This window comes from Pristis pectinata, chromosome 22 (genome assembly GCF_009764475.1).
Source record: "Pristis pectinata isolate sPriPec2 chromosome 22, sPriPec2.1.pri, whole genome shotgun sequence".
NCBI lineage: Eukaryota > Metazoa > Chordata > Chondrichthyes > Rhinopristiformes > Pristidae > Pristis > Pristis pectinata.
Genome location: NC_067426.1, coordinates 7222579 through 7240235, shown reverse-complemented (window position 1 = coordinate 7240235; position 17657 = coordinate 7222579). Strand labels below are relative to the sequence as shown.

General features: G+C 41.4%; 1 protein-coding gene across 11 annotated transcripts in view; it reads left to right on the top strand.

Moving 5' to 3' along the window:
- Positions 1 to 17657, top strand: part of ptafr (platelet-activating factor receptor) — an 86397-nt gene that overhangs the window by 20439 nt on the left and 48301 nt on the right. For 2 of the 11 annotated variants that reach the window (XR_007957990.1, XR_007957989.1), the window contains exon 1: positions 12919 to 12980. The exons of 5 other annotated variants lie outside the window; for them this stretch is intronic. The gene's annotated coding sequence lies outside the window, so the exon portion shown is untranslated. Of the gene's footprint in view, positions 1 to 8148; positions 8208 to 12847; positions 12981 to 13899; positions 14067 to 17657 lie in introns of those variants that run through there. 4 more of the 11 variants (XM_052036312.1, XM_052036303.1, XM_052036310.1 and 1 more) reach the window with 4 other exon arrangements.

Here is a 17657-nt window from a genome sequence, read left to right as displayed (position 1 = left end):
CTGATCCTGTATCGCAGTGTTGTATTTCCAAAATATCTTCATATCCCTCAATGTCTTTTGAGTCGAGAAATCGATCTACTTCCTTCTTAAACATATTCAGCGATTTGGGCCTCCCTTCCTTTGCGGTGGTAGAGCATTCCATAGGATCTAAATGAAGAAATTTCTCCTCATCTCATTCTTAAATGTTCGACTCTTATTCTGAGATGACGATCCTTGGTTCTTGACCCAAGCCCTCCTCCCAGCCAAGGGAAACATCCTCCCTCCATCCAACCTATCTAACCTCGTCATTTTGGCGAGATCCCCTCTGGTGAGCACAGGCCTGGTTGACCTAACCTTTCCTCATACAGCTGTCTTGCTCTCCCAGGAATCTGATGAATCTTCATTGTATTCAGTCTAAGTATATCCTTTCTTAGATAAGGAGACCAGAACACAGAACACTCCTGATATGACATTATTAATGCTCAGTATAATTTTAATGGTGATATACCAAACTCAGTGAATAGCTGGAAGCTGATTCCACATAGATACCACCCTTTGTGTAAAAAGGTTGCCCCTCATGTTCCTCTTAAATCTTTCCTATCTCACCTTAAACCTGTGCCCTCTAGTTCTTGATACCCCAACTCTGGGAAAAAGACTGAGTGTGTTCACCCTATCTATGCCCCTCATGATTTTATACACCTCTATAAGATCACAGTAAGTCAGCTATACGAGGAAAGGTTAGATCAACTAGGCCAGTGCTCACCAGAGGGGATCTCGTCAAAACTCAGTCAATGATTTGGATAGGAATGTACAGGGTACGAGTAGTAAGTTTGCAGATGACACTAAAGTAGGTGGTATAGTGGACAATGAAGAAGTTTATAAAAAAATACAGGGGGATCTTGATCAGTAACTGGGCCAAGGAATGGCAAATGGAGTTTAATTTGGATAAGCGTAAGGTGTTGCCTTTTGGAAAGTTAAATCCAGGTAGGATTTTCACAGTGAATGGCAGGGCCCTGGGGAGTGTTGTAAAACAGAGAGACCTTGGAGTAAAACTGCATGGTTCACTGAAAGTGGAGTCACAGGTAGACAGGGTGGTGAAGAAGGCTTTGGGCACGCTGGCCTTCATCAGTCAGGGCAGTGAGTATAAAAGTTGGGAGGTCACGGTGCGGTTGTACAGGATGCTGATGAGACCATACTTGGTGTTCAGTTTTGGTCACCCTGCTATAGGAAAGATGTTATTAAACTGGAAAGAGTGCAGAGAAGATTTACAAGGATGCTGCCAGAACTTGAGGGACTGAGTTATAGGGAGAGGTTGGACAGGCTGGGACTTTCTTTCTTTTTCAATCTTTTTATTAGTTTTCAAATTAATACAGATTAATATATAACATCAATGTTTGTACATGTAATACAAAGAGATCGGAAGAACAATCATGGCATGGATAATCATAAAGAACAATAAAGTATAAAAAAATCTGTAGATCCCACGATCTCTTAGTAAATGAATATAATATAAAAGAAAGGAAAGAAAAAGATTTATTATATAAATATAAAAGAAAGAAAAAAATCCCCAAAACAATAAGAAAAATTATAAACAATATATCAAACCAAACTAAGCTAAACAAAAAAAAATTTTAAAAAAAACAAACAGAAAAAAAAACTGGACTAAAATTTCTCAGTAGAAACAGAGCAATATTATGTCGTCAACTCCGTTCCTCTAAGTTGAAAGGTTATTACAAGTGGATTTATATCATGTGAAAATATTGAATAAATGGACTCCAAACTTCCTCAAATTTAAGTGATGGATCAACAGTACCACTCCTAATTTTTTCCAAGTTTAAACATGATATAGTTTGAGAGAACCATTGAAAAGTAGTAGGGGGTATTGGATCCTTCCATTTAAGCAAAATGGATCGTTTGGCCATTAATGTAACAAAGGCAATCATACGGTTAACGGAGGCAGATAGATGGCCAGACTCTATCCTTGGTAATCCAAAAATTGCAGTGATAGGATGAGGTTGTAAATCAATCTTCAATACATTTGAAATAATGTTAAAAATATCTTTCCAATATTTTTCCAAAAGAGGACAGGACCAAAACATATGTGTCAAAGAAGCCACATTCGATTTACATCTGTCACATATGGGATTTATATGGTGATAAAAACGAGCTAGTTTATCTTTTGACATATGGGTCCTGTGAACTACCTTAAACTGTATCAAAGAGTGTCTGGCACACATTGAAGAATTTTCTTCCAAGTCTCTATAGGTATCGATGTCTGGAGTTCAGTCTCCCATTCATTCTTAATTTTGTCCAGTGGTTCTGGATGAATTTTCATAATTAGATCATAGATTATTGCTATCAAGCCCTTCTGACAAGGATTAAAACTGAAATTTTTTTCCGTAATTTCAGTTTGGTAAGGTGTGGGAAAAGAGGGTATAGTAGCTTTTAAAAAATTTCTAATCTGCAAATATTGAAAAAAGTATGATCTAGGCAAATTGTATTTGTTAGCCAATTGTTCAAAGGATGAAAAACAGTTATCAATGAATAAATCATGAAAACATACTATTCCCTTCCTTCTCCATATGGAAAAAGCTGAGTCAACTCTGGATGGATGAAAGAAAAAATTAGATTGAATGGGACTTGATAGATTAAATTTATTCAATCCAAAAAATTTATGAAATTGAAACCATATTTGTATTGTTTGTTTAACAATTGGGTTAATCAGATGTTTACTTAACTTGGTAAGTGCAAAAGGGAGTGGAGCTCCTAAAATAGAAACTAATGAAAATTCAAGTACTGATTGGGACTCAAGGTGTACCCATTGGGGGCGTTGAATTACATCTGAATCTTGTATCCAAAAAATTAAATATCTAATATTGATTGCCCAATAATATAATCTAAGGTTAGGCAAGGCCATACGACCATCCTTTTTTAGTTTTTGTAAATATTTCTTACTTAACCTTGGGTTTTTATTCTGCCAAATATATGAAAGAATTTTAGAATCAATAGTGTCAAAAAAAGATTTCTGAACAAAAGTTGGAATCGCTTGAAATAAATATAAAAATGTTGGTAAAATATTCATCTTAACTGCATTAATTCGGCCTACCAATGATAAAGACAGTGGGGACCATTTAGTAAATAATTGTTTAACATGGTCAATTAAAGGTAGTAGATTAGCTTTAAATAAGTCCTTATGTCTCTTGGTAATTTTAACACCTAAATACATAAAATAGTCAGTTACCAATCTAAAAGGTAATTGGCTATAAATTGGGGTTTGCATATTTAATAGAAAAAGTTCGCTCTGATAAAGATTTAATCTATAGCCAGAAACAAACACTAAACTGATCTAATAGTGATAGTACTGTGGGGATAGATTCCTCCGGATTAGAAATATAAATTAACAGGTCATCTGTGTAAAGAGATATCCTATGAATCTATCCACGAGTAATGCCACATATATTTGAAGAATCCCGAAGTGCAATAGCCAAGGTTTCTAAAGCAATATCAAATAATAAAGGGCTTAATGGGCAGCCTTGTCTAGTACCTTGAAAAAGCCTAAACAAAGGAGATCTTTGATTATTAGTAAGTATTGAAGCCATAGGTGCATAATAAATCATTTTAATCGCAGATATAAATTTAGGGCTAAGGATTTTATTCCTTAGAGCCTAGGAGACTGAGAGGTGATCTTATAGAGGTCTATAAAATCATGAGGGGCATAGATAGGGTGAACGCACAATCTTTTGCCCAGAGTTGGGGAATCAAGAACTAGAGGGCATAGGTTTAAGGTGAGAGGGGAAAGATTTAAGAGGAACATGAGGGGTAACTTTTTTTATACAAAGGGTGGTATCCATTGGAACGAGCTGCCAGAGGAAGTGGTTGAGGCCGGTACAATAACAACTTTTAACAGACAGTTAGACAGGTACATGGATTGGAAAGGTTTTGAAGGTTATGGGCCAGACACTGGCAGATGGGACTAGCTTGAATGGGGCACCTTGGTCGGCATGGACCAGTTGGGTTGAAGGGCCTGTTTCCGTGCTGTATAACTCTATGACTCTAACTCAAAGAAATGTCTTCACTCCGTTCAATGCTCATTCATTGCCTTAGAGAAGTGATTCAAGGGTATTGATGTCCAAGAATTTGGAGCTTATTGATATTCCAAAGGGTTTGTAAATGGGCTTCACTCAAACACGGACATTAACATTTTTGTTTCCAAGAAATGATTGAAAAGCTCTGACTTTCTGAAGCATGTTTGCTTACATGCTGTGCTTATTTCAAAATTGTTAATAGTCTGAAATCAGGGGTTCAGCTGACACTAGAATCAACTGGTTTGAACCAACTGTATGGTGTGATTTAAAAAAAATCTACTTTGAGAATAAGATGCAGGAACAGTTTGGAAGATTGCAAGTTGCTCTGCAAGTTGTGATTTGGATCTGCATGTGAGATTCGCTGATTCTTACGCAAGTACAATATGTCTGTGTTCTGCACCAAATCTTCTAGGCCATCACTTGCATTCCTTCTTTATGTCTCTCCTCAGACCCTCGATTAAGCCCGCATGCTTGAATAGGTTTCTGGTCACCTTCCATACAATCTTCAGCACTCATTCAGCGTTCAGTTGTTTGCTTATTCCTCTCTGACTTAAAGGTCCTATACAAAGTTAAATGTTGTTGTCACTGCATTCCCCAGCAACAAGGTGCCAGATTGTCCTTGGCCAGTGTGTGAAATTGAGGGACACTCTCTGGTTCAGTGTTGGATCAGTGACAAAATGGGAAGCCAAATGTGAGGGCAGCTGATCTCCAGCCAGCTGCAGACTCCTGTGTTTGCCTGCTGTGTGTACAAATCTGAGACGAGCTGTGAATGTCCGGACAGCTGTCAGCCTGAGTCATCTCATTGCCCCAAAATAACTATGAGTGAATACAATGAGTCAAAGTCCAGTTTATTGTCATATGCACAAGTATGCACAGATGCAATGAAAAACTTACTTGCAGCAGCATCACAGGCACATAGCATCAGATAAGCAGCATTCGCAAGAAAAACATAAATTAAACATAAATTATACACAATTTTTACAAGAAAGAAGACAATTAGAACAAAACAAAATCCATTGTATTGCAAAGTGATCAAAGTGGTCATAGTGTTGCTATACTGAGGGAATGGTTAGGGTTGTGCAGGTTGGTTCAAGAACTGAATGAAGGGAAGTAGCTATTCTTGAACCTGGTGGTGTGGGACCTCAGGTTTCTGTACCTCATGATAACTGTGAGAAGATGGTATGGCCCGGATGGCAGTGGTCTTTGATGATAGAAGTTGCCTTCTTGAGGCAGTACCTCGTGTAGATACTACTGATGAGTCAGACTTGTGGTGAAACTGCAGGAATTGTAAACCATAGCTCAATGAAAGACAAAAGCTAGAAATATTTTTTTACGTTGGTGGACAGAGCATGGAAAAAATATTTTAGCAAAGACTTTTAACTGGTTTGCCCTGATGCTGAAAAGTTTTGAATCAGCCTATCAAAGGAAAGCAATGAGAACTATAAGAATTACCCTTGTACTCTGCTGCATAGAATAGTTTTCTGTGGTTGGATTACAAAATATTAATTGAGCTCCATTAGCAGTAACTGGGTGAACAGTGATGTCATAGAATCATAGGAAGACACAGGCCCTTCGGCTCACTGAGTCTATTCTGACTGTCAACCACCCATTTGTACTAATCCTATATTAATCCCTTTTTTCATTCGTCCCCATTGGTATTGGTTTATTATTGTCACTTGTACCGAGGTACAGTGAACAACTTGTCTTGCATACCGATCATACAGGTCAATTCATTACACAGTGCAGATACATTGAGTTAGTATAGAGTGCATTGAGGTAGTACAGGTCAAAACTATAACAGTACAGAGTAAAGTGTCACAGCTGCAGAGGAAGTGTAGTGCAGGTAGACAATAAAGTGCAAGGTCACAACAAGGTAGATTGTGAGTTCAAGAGTCCATTTTATCGGAGTCATCAGCTCCCAGCAGATTCAACCACTCACGCGTACACTTGGGGCAATTTACAGTGGACACTAATCTGCACGTGTTTGGGATGTGTGCGCACAAACACACACGCGCGTACACACACACACACACACACACACACACACACACACACACACACACACACACACACACACACACACACACACACACACACAAGATTGAACCCAGGTCTCTGTGACTATGAGGCAGCAGCTCCACCGGCGCACCATTGTGCTGTCAGTCCCCTTAATAGGGATCCAACAAACCCGAGTGTCTGAGCAGTTAAATGGACACCGTAGTCACCTTGTGCAATGATATCCCCTCTCACCCAAGTGGTAAGGTAAAAATAACCAGAAACTAGATGAATCACTGGATGGAGACAGAATGTTCTGTGTTAGGATCACCAACTAACAACCAATCAATCAAAAACACGAAGTGAAAGATTACACACGGTGCATGGGTCGTGAATACACTGACCAACAACGAGTTGGGTGGAGTTTAGCTTCTGTTTTTCACAAAAGGGCAAGAATGAAATAGAAATCATTTTGCTAAACCTCAACCTGTGGTGTCGTGCCGAGCTTACGAACATTTCAAATACTATTTAATGAGGCAATGACAGGGGCAGCATTTATTGCACATTCCAAATCGTCCCTGAGAAGGCGGTGGTGAGCTATTTTGTCCCATTGCAATTCTTCTGGTGAAGGTGCTGTTGGACAGGGAGTTCTAGGGTTTAGACCCAACAACAGTGCCATCAAGATGTTGTCTGCCTTAGGTGAGAAGTTGCAGTCTGTGGTGTTAGCAGGTGGGAGAGGTTGCAGCTTTGGGAGGTGCTGGTGGAGTGGCCTTAGCAAGAACACACTGAAGCCATGGTGGGAGGAAGCAAACACTTAAGAAGAGCTCTCTGCTGCTGAAGTTTAAAAGCTAGCTCTCCCTAGCTTCCAGAGATTGGTTGCTTAAAGTCTTCTCTGGAGGAACGGGAAAGATTTCAAAGGAAACTTTGCAGTGATGTGAATCAGGATACCAGGATCTGGAAAGAAATGGAAAGCAACCTGTCCCTCACCTTTCAAAAGCTGACCATCATCTTTAATTTGTCTGTAGCTGTCAATAATTTCATTGCAATGGTGATTGGAAAGAGCAACAGGATTTGAGAGAAATTCTCATGTATAGAAAGCGGCGTTCCTAGTTTTGCATTTGGTTACATTTAGTGGATGGGTGCTTCAAAAATTTAGTGAAAACTCTTTAAGCAATTTTGCTGAGAGTGAAAATGATCAATAATTGTCCAGGGGTCACAGTCCTTCAGTTTTTTCTTTCTATTGTCCACAATGGAAAGGACTTTCAGGGGTAATGTACAATGGGCAGCAGGTAATTCGATGTTTGTACAATCATCCCGACTCAAACTCGGACCCATTACTTCTTGATTTTGCATGATAGTGTAAAATAGGCAAAGGTGAATCACAGACTGTATTACATCCCTTCTGTTTTTCATTTCTGTGATATACAGTCTTTGTTAGACCTTGCTGCCTTGATTAATATTTGGGAATGATTTATTTTGTCGGTGGATCTTGTTGCCAGGCACACAACAATTCTGCTGTTGTGGCAATATTATTGATGCTGATTGTCGGGTCTAGTGGGTTTAACTAGTTCGCTATCACATGAGTTAGTATCTCCATCACCACCAGCAGATACAATCTCTAAGTGAACTGCAGTAACACTAGAAGTTTAACTCCGAGTGGTGTAACCTTCACCACCAAGGAGAATAGGGCAGCAGAGTCAGGAGATTATGCTACCTCCTAGTCTCCCTCCAACACACACCTTCCTTGGATGTACCATTTCATAAAGTGATGCTGATGAAGCCACACACCCCAAGGTTTTATCTTTTTTTACCTTGTTCATTTGCCAACTTACTTTACTTGAATGTTGTCAAACAAAAGAGAGAACCTCTTGCTGGAAGTGCTCACTACCTGGCACTTACGTTGCAGAAACGTACTTTATCAGCCAAAGCTTGGAAGTTGTTCAATCTTGCTGGAAGATGACATGTGGCTTCATTATCAACAGAATCAAACAGTGGAGAATTGTCAGTAAACAGCCACACTCCCAGTCTCATGAAAAGAGGAAGGAGTGAACAGTTAGGCTGAGGACATTTCTACAAGGAACATCCTGCAGCAAGATCCAGAGACGGCAACAATGATCTAAAATTGTGGACATCTCACCGTTGTGTGAGGTAAAATTCCAGCTTCTGTAGGGTTTTCTGTTGAGCAGGGGTTACTTCCAGATCATTGTTATCGGTGTCTGCGCTCTGGAACAATAGGTTCTGATGAGATTTAATTGAGGTGTCTGAAATTCCACAAAGCCCAGAGAGAGTGAATATGAAGGATCTATTTCCCTAGCAGAGAGATCAGAGGTTAGCACTGGGGTTGGTGGGGAGGATGTGGGTGGCGGCGACAGATGTAAATTAATCAGTGGAAGGATTAGAGGGATGGTGATTAAAAATGTGTCACTCAGTGAGCTTTTGGGGGTCTAGAATTCATGGCCTGAAACATTCAGAAAGCACCCGAATGAGCTCTTGAAGAAACGTAACCCGTGGGGCTGTGGAACGAGAGCTGGGAAATGAGATTAACCTAAATCCATTCCTGGTCTGACTATCAGCCAAATATCCACCTCTTGCACCATGGTTTTCTCCAGCTGGACTGGAATAACTTGACCTGTGGATGCCTCATTCTGATGCACAGAGCTTTAGCACTTTTCCTCAGAGTTCAAAGTCCATTCTTTGCCAAGTGCATTCAGCCACTCCTTGATATTCAGTGCATACCGAGAATTTTTAAGCTGCCTTACAGTATGTTTCACGCTGTGCCCTTTCAGTTGCTAAACTCAGGAAATGTAAAATATTGCTGAGATAGGAAGTGTTGTGATGGTAAGAAGTCCATTGGTACCAGTGTGTTAAAATAAAAATCGTTGCTGCAATCAGTACAAGTGGATAAAATATTGTAGAAGGTGTAAATAATTTGATTGATAAGAAATTTAAATTTAAACGAGAGCCAACTGTGTTGGGTCAACATTGAGAAAGATTTGGAGAGAGTTGTGTCCATGTGCACGGTTTATCAGCATGGTGGAGAACTTCCATCTACGACAATCACAGAAATAGCTGACTTGATATTGGTTTATTATTGTCACGTGCCAAGATACAGTGAAGAGCTTTTGTTTTGCGTGCATCCAGGTAGATCATACCATACATAATTATATCGAGATAGTAAAAAGAAAATAGAATGCAGAATATAGTGTAACAACAGAGAAAGTGCAATGCAGGCAGACAAATAAAGTGCAAAGGCCATGGCAAGATAGATTGGGAGATCAAGAGTTCATCTTTAAAGAGACCATTGTTAGTAATTCTTACAGTCTTAGGATTGAGATTTTAAAAATTGTAATAATGGATCTGCTGAGGCTGTCTTGCAAAGAGTGCCATGCTCCGGCACCGAATGGGAGAGGCAATCTCGACTTGACCATTGCAGTGGGTCCATTCTGTGAACGGGAAACAATCCTGTCCTCTTGCTCATGGATATGGATTCAAAATGGGAGGAGGTCAGACAGGTAGGTCAGTGTACAACAGTGGAATGTGCTGTGGGAAACCTGGGATGGGTCTTTGCCACACATGGAATGCTGGCAGAATTAGTATCTGATGATGGACTACAGTTTGTGTCACATTTCCTTGAGAGTTTTATGTGATGTAACATAATCAAACATCTACTTATCCTTTATGGATCATAGAGCTCTCGTCCAGGGCAGGTGGGACCTGTACAAGAAAGGTGGGTTGCACCTAAACTGGAGGGGCACCAATATCCTTACAAGGAGGTTTGCTAGTGCTACTCAGGAGGGTTTAAACTAGTGTGGCAGTGGGGTGGGAACCAGAGGAGTGGGTCAGCAAATGGAGGGATTGATGGGAAGGTAAAGGTTAGGTCAAGTACTTCTTGCTGCCTTGGTAAACCAGCCTACATAATCAAAGACCTCACCCACCCGGGACATTCTCTTTTCTCCCTCCTTCCATCGGGCAGAAGATACAAAAGCCTAAAAGCACGTACCGCCAGGCTCAAGGACAGCTTCTATCCCACTGTGATAAGACTATTGAATGGATCTCTTGTACGAATAGATGGACTCTTGACCTCACAATTTACCTCGTCATGGCCTTGCACCTTACTGTCTGCCTGCACTGCACTTTCTCTGTAACTGTTACACTTTATTCTGCATTCTGTTATTATTTTTCCCTTGTACTACCTCAATGTACTGATGTAATGAAATGATCTGTATGGATGGAATGCAAAACAAAGTTGTTCACTGTACCTCGGTACATGTGACAATAATAAACCAATTTACCAGTTTTTGGAGCAGAAGAGAAAGCTGTCCATGTGTTAAAAGGACCCTTGAAGATGCAAGTTCCAAGGTTACTTGAGCTTTGTGATGGATCATCAATTGGCAAAGTTCTTGTTTAAGTACCTGTGACTCCACATTCTGCCACTGTTAGTGTATCAATGTCTTTGTACATGGTTGAATTTGGCACAGCCTAATTTATTGAGGAGAGGAGAGAGACCATAACTGAAGCAAAACACAATGACTTCCGGTAAAGAAAAGCAATTTTGACCAATTGAAAGAGTTAGAGCTATCAAACCAGGGTCAAGAATAAGACTCAACATCGGGCATCGAGGGATATGGTGCAGGAAAGTTAAAAGATCAGATATGATCATTTTGAATGACGTAACAGGTGGGAGGAGCCATCTGCACTCAACCTGATCTATTTCTTATGAACCTCAGTGAAGTAGTCCAAATCTGTAATCCACAAAGATATTTAGTTTGGATTGGAAATCACGTTAGATATGACTATGTGGCCCCAGTGGTCACAGCAAGAGGCATAACCTATCAACACTAAAACAATGTACCATAAAAAATCTATTTCGGTCCTCTTACTGAGTCAACAAATTTTGAAGAGTCACTAAATAACGACGAGGCAAGTCAAGGTGTTGTTGCAAAGTCCTCAGTTCAAAGAACAAGTCCTGTGTCAGAGGTGAGGAGATAACTGAGATGTTTGAACATAGGCAGGAAGAGAGATGAGGTCCTGCAACAAGAATTTAGGAAGTCAGGCAGTAAATTAAAAATCAGGACCTCTAGGGTTGTAGTCTCAGGATTACCTCCTGTGATGTGCAAGAAATAAGAAGATAATATGTGTCAATGTGTGGCTAAGGAGCTGGTGCAAGAGGGGAGGGCTTCAGGTGCGTGGATCAGTGTGCTCTCTTCCAGGGCAGGCAGGACCTGTATGAGAAAGATGAGCTGCACCTAAACTGGAGGAGCACCAATATCCTTGCAGGGCATTTAGCTAGTGCTACTCGGGAGGGTTTAAACTAGCGTGGCAGGGTTTGGAACTAGAACAGTAGGTCAGCATATGGAGGGATTGAAGGGAAGGTAGAGGTTAGGTCAAGTAAGTCTGAAAGGAACGACAGGTTGTGTTAATGAACACGGTGGGGCTGATGGGATCAAGTGTATTTACTTCAATGTAAGGAGTATTACAGGTAAGGCAGATGAACTCAGGGCTTGGATCAGTACATGGAGATATGATGTTGTAGCCATTATAGAGACTTGGTTGAGAGAAGGGCAGGACTGGCAGCTCAATGTTCCAGGATTTAGATGTTTCAGGTGCAATAGAGGGGGATGTAACAGAGGTGGAGGAGTTGCTCTACTGATCAGGGAGAATGTCGCAGTGGCACTCAGGGAAGGAGGGCTCATCCGGCGAGGAAATACGGGTAGGGCTCAGGAATAAGAAAGCTGCAATCACTGTGATGGGGTTATACTAAAGGCCTCCCAACAGCCTCCAGAAGACAGGGGAACAGATATGTAGGCGGATTATGGAAAAATGTAAAAGCAACAGGGTAGTTGTAGTGGGTGACTTTAATTTCCCCAATATTATCTGGGACTCCCTCAGTGCCAGAAGCTTTGATGGGGCAGAATTTGTTAGGTGCATATAGGAGGGTTTATTGACACAGTCTGTAGTCAATCCAACCAGGAAAGCGGCTGTACTAGACTTTGTATTTGGAAATGAGCCTGGCCAGGTGATCGGAGTTTCAGTAGGAGAGCATTTTGGGAACAGGGATCATTTATGGATAAGGCTAAGACTGGACCTCAGGGGAAAGTGCCAAGTTGGGGAAAGGCTAATTACAATGGTATTAGACAGGAGCTAGGGAGAGTAGGTTAGGAGCAGCTGCTGTTGGGTAAGTCCATATCTGGCATGTGGGAGTTGTTTAAAGGCAGCTGGTCAGAATAGATAAGGTAGATAGAGTTTTTTTCCCAGGGTGGAAAGGTCCAATACTAGAGGGCATAGCTTTAAGGTGAGAGGGAGAAAGTTTAAAGGAGACGTGCAGGGCAAGTTCTTATACACAGAAAGTAGCAGGTGCCTGGAACACACTGCCGGGGAAGTGGTGGAAGCAGGTGTGACTAGTGCCATTTTAAATGCATTTAGACAGGCACATGAACAGGCAGGGAATAGAGGTATACAGACCATGTGCAGGCAGATGGGATAAGTTTGGACTGGGATCACGGTCGGCACAAACACTGTGGGCTGAAAGGCCTTTTCCTGTGCTGTATTGTTCTATGTTCTAAACTGATTAAGCAAGCCAGTCAGCAGACTGAATCTGCAATGACTGTGCATACCTGTAAAAAGTGTTTAGTTATATTTTCTTTACAAAGGAAGACAGCAAAGGAAGTACATAGTACATATGTACTATGTATGAATAAGTCATGTTGTCAAAAGATACAGAAATCAGTTTGCATATGTTCTTGGCACCAAGAGTAGTGAGTTCCTTGTTAGACTAAATGAAACACCCTGTTGGAAGTTCCGGTGCCTCAGTAGCTGTTTCTATCAATAACACCAGCGCTGTCTGAGGAAATATCGAAGTATCCAACAGTCCTACTGATTGCAGCTTGAAGAAATGTCTGTGGGTGGAAAGGTGGGGACAAGGTACTTTCCTTATTTATTTGAATTAATTGAATTGTTATGAATCTGTTTTAACAGTTTTTTTACATTCTTAAATAATTTAAATACAATTTTTTGTGCTTTAATTGCTTGTGAATGTTTGTGAATGCCAAAGGCACTCAATCTCATTGGCAGCTTTGGCAGCTGGTGCAGCTGGGTGTGGGGCCTTGCTGTTTGTCGAAGTAATTCTGGGGCAGAGCCTGTCAGCTGCACAAGGACAGATCCAGTACTGTGCTGAGTCCCACTAATCATCTGGGAACCAGCCTCCAGGATAGGCAACAAATAGCTTGTGTTTGCGTGTGAGTGGATGTGATCTTCAGGATCTTTGTGCCATGTAGAACCCTGGATTGCCATGCACAAAAGCAAAATGTGGTGGGTGCTGGAATTCTGAAGTTGCTGGAAGCTCCCAGCAAGTCAGGCAGTAATTGTGGCAAGAGAAACGAGTTAATGTTTCAGGACAATAACTTTTTACCAGAACTGGGAATGGTTAGGGATAAAACAGATTACAGGCAAGAATCCACTGCCTGGTTGGCTGAACATTTCTTGCATTTTTATGATTATGCAAATTGCTGTTGATCAACGCAACGATTACACAACAGGAAGAAGTGCAGCGAAATATGGAAAACCTTTAGACTTGAAGCAATGGCACTTGTTGGCCTCACTTCTTCTGGGAGTGGAAACTTGGGTCAGGATTTTAAACTCCTCTGTCAGATCTGAGGCAATTATTTCATGATATTTCTGAGACTTTTATAGCATTTGATGATTATTTAAATCTATACCCAATCTTCTAATGCAACAATCATGTAGAAGCATCCTAAAATTTTATATTACAAGACCTTTTAAACCACAATATCCTGTCTTGCTACTTCCTCTTCGGGTATCGGTTTTGTATTACTAGAGGAGAAATTGCATTCTGCATGTTACTAAAAGCTATTATTGCCTCAGAAGAGATATCTAATGTGCACATGGGTGCTTACGAAACTTCTTTGCTTGAAAATATTTTAGGATCGTTGATTGTAGTTAAGAAATAATAATTTGTAATTAAAAGTTCTGGCTGGCTCCTGTGGGATTGTGAGTATTTTTGCTCTTTGCTCTTTATGTGAGAGATGGTAACGGCTTTGTTTAGTGTTTGTCGCTTAACTAATACATTTTTGTTGATGTAAAATAAAGAAGTATTTTTTGGAAGAATAACACAGATGCTGTTGTGAGAGATTCTGTAACTTTTAATTGAGCATTAGATATCCTCTTTTGATGGTAATGTTTGGGCAGTTTTTTCTCTCTCAGCTTCTTTCATGATTTTACCACCCTGAGAGAAAAAATGTGTTTCTCTAAAACTTAACCCACATGTAAAGACAAACTCTTCAGTAGGAAGTATCACTGGCATTTCATTTACAGAGCAACACAGGAGTAACATAGCAGCTCTGGGAATCCTCAGGTTGGAACTGGGTGTCTGAACAGCCAGATGTTTAGTGAGTGATGAGATGAGGAGAGGGCTGAGAGCATTGAACTAAACAGTAAGGTCTCTGGTACTGCTGGAGGGTCCATCTTTGGCACAGGCAACGCTCTTGCCTCTGAGTTAGAAGTGTGAAGAGTTCAGTCACACCCCAGATGCTTGAGATTGAAGCTGCGAGAGTGCTCCATTGCTACGCATTCAGCTTGCAGATTATACCTTGTGCTTGCGGTGCTGGAGAGTAGTGCTGTCTTCTTGTCTGCTGTGTGACATAATTTCAAGAAAAAGGGAAAATGTAAGGGATAATCAGGGGCTGTCTGTGAATTGAGAAAGTCGAGGATTTTCCAAACTGTGTGTCTGACGTGCCAACGCTTGGAGCTTGGGCAGCGTCGGTGGTGTTCACTGCCACTTTGGGAGTTTTGGCCATACACATGTGTCCCATGCTGACTGCGGCCACTCATGCATTCATGTAGCACGAATGAAGCTGCTTCAGTGTTGTTTAAAGCACTCCTACCTCAGCAAACCTCAATCTTTGGACTCGTGTTAGGATCCCAGCTCAGGAAGACCCCCTTTAAGTAATATACTGAGTTGGCTCTACCTTCGACCTTCCTTCCCTGGAGCTACACAACCCCACTCAGCTCACGACAGCCGCTGACCTGCTCCCTCCTTGCTCCCCACCATCAACCTGACCTCTGATGCCCCCGATCCTTTATTCTTCACCCCAGTCTACTGACCCTGCCATGCTCCCTGGCAGCTGACCCCTCAGTGGGACTGGTAGAGATGTGTGCTTGATGGTTGACATGGACATGGTGCGTCAACGGTCCTGTTCCTGTGCCGTATGGCTCTACGACACCATAACCTCCCAGCCTGATCCATCCCCTCAGAGGCCCCTCCTCCTCTCTCTTCCAGACTGACCCCTATCCTTTGGATTCCGAACTTTTCCAATGACAGAATGTGTGGAATGAAGACCTTTCCAAAGCATACCACACTTTGAGCCTTGTGCTACTGAATTACCTACAGGTGGTTCCTCAGATATAATGTTTGTTAGCTCCTCACTCTAGTTGTTTAGTATGCTTCGACAAACACCATTCACCTTCTAGATAAAGATGTATGTTATTCCAAGAGTTAGCACCATCTTTGGTCATCTACCTTTCTAGCTGTCTCGCTCTTTTTATTTTACAGTTACAGATAAGAGTAATTTTCATAGCTACAATCTAATCTCAGAACAGGCAATGTTCTTAAATTACCTGATCCTAGTACCTTTTGCATTTCAGTCTGTTGCACTCTTTCCTCTGCCTCAGCAGTATATGTGGGTTGAAACACCACTCCAGTACAATGTTCTAGACTGATGCTCCGATGCGGTACTGAGAGGGTGCTGGACTGTCAGAAGTGCTGTCTTTCAATTGAGTCCTTAAGTCAAGGGATTTCTTGTGCATGCAAAATATCTCCTGGCAAACTTTTGAAAAACAAGAATCTCCCTGTTGTCTTGGCTAATATTTACCCCTCCTCAGCATCTCAGGAACAGGTAATCTGATTGTTATTACCTTATAATGTGGGAGCATGCTCTGCACAGATAGAATGTAAAGTTTCCTTCTTTATAGCAGTGATTACACTTCAGTAGAACTTCATTGTCTGTAAAGTACTTTGGGGCATTGTAAAAGGCTCTATAGAAATGCCAGTCTTTCAGACTCCTGTATTAAAGAGGGAAGATATCACTCACATTTCCACCCCTATTCACTCATCAATGTCTGAAATACATTCACTAGAGGCAAGCAGTTTTGAATTATTCTGAAGCATGCATATTGGGTGACGGTAAGGGCGCTCGAGATGGCCAAGGGCAGCCTTTATCCAGGAGAACTGCACTCTCGTGTGAGTCTGAGGCAGCAGGGGAAGGGAGGAGAAGGAAAGAAGAACCAGAGGGCAAATGGTTAATGGAAGCGGTGAGAGAGTTAGAGGGGATCCGAGGAGGAAATTTTCACCCAGAGGGTGTTTGGAACACACTGCCGAAGGGGATGGTGGAGGCAGGTACTCTCACAACAATTGAGAAGTATCTATGATGAGCACTCGATATCCAACGTGTAGGCTAAATGCCGGTAAATAGGATTAGTATAAATAGTTACTTGATGGTCAGAGTGGATAGGTTGGGCGGAAGAGCCTGTTTCTGTGCTGTAGGAATCTATGACTCTATGAATCCAACTGAGTGTAGGTAAAGTTTGTATTGTTTAGCACATGCAGTGCATTGTGACAAAGATCCTTATTGAATTCAGTCTACTGGTGGGGCACTTGCTTCTTCAGGCAGTGGCCCAACTGCACTTCTTCCCTTCAACCATTCGGTTCTTGAACCAGCTGGCACAACCCTAATCACGACAGTTCTACTACACCATGACCACTTTGATCACTTTGCACTAAAATGGACTTTGTTTTTTTTTGTTCTTATTGTGTTCTTTCTTGTAAAAATTGTGTATAATTTATATTTTTCTTGTAAATGCTGCTTATTTGATGCTATGTGCCTATGATGTTGCTAAAAGTTTTTCATTGCACCTGTGCATACATGCACTTGTGCATTTGACAATGAACTCAACTTTGACTTTGATGACTGTTCCCTGCAGCCTCCCGTCCAAGTGCTGAATGGACTTGAATCTGCTCACATGGGTATTCACAGGGAGTGCCAGTGATGTTTTGTTCTGTGTGGTTGCACTCACTTTGTGCTATTAAATTTGCCTTTTGTACATTTTGAATAAAATATCTTATCATGAGTTTCCCCTGATAGAAAGAAACGGCAATGTTAACACTGCATTAGCTTGAGCTGGAGTAACAGGCTGAACGAGTGTGGTTTTAAGACACAGGTCTTCAGGTTTTAGGTCTAGAGGTGGGTTTCTGCCAGGGTCCTCGGTCTTCAGTGGGCCTATACATTTCAGCAGCTTCTTGACATCGTGTGGAGTGAAGCAGGTTCAATTGACACTGGCTTCAGGGTGGAAGAAAGGCGTTGGGAACATTTATTGGGCACTTTTAGTTCTGTCTTCTGTTTACTCCAATGACTGCCTGGTACAAGTATTTCGGATTTTCCCTGCTTTAAATGAGACCATGTGAAAGACGGACATCAGGCATTCTGACTAACACTTCTTCACAACAACGATAACCTGCACCTTCCAGGGGAATGAAGTGTTCCAGAGCGCATTATAAAAGTGTTATCAAACAAAGTCTGAAACCAG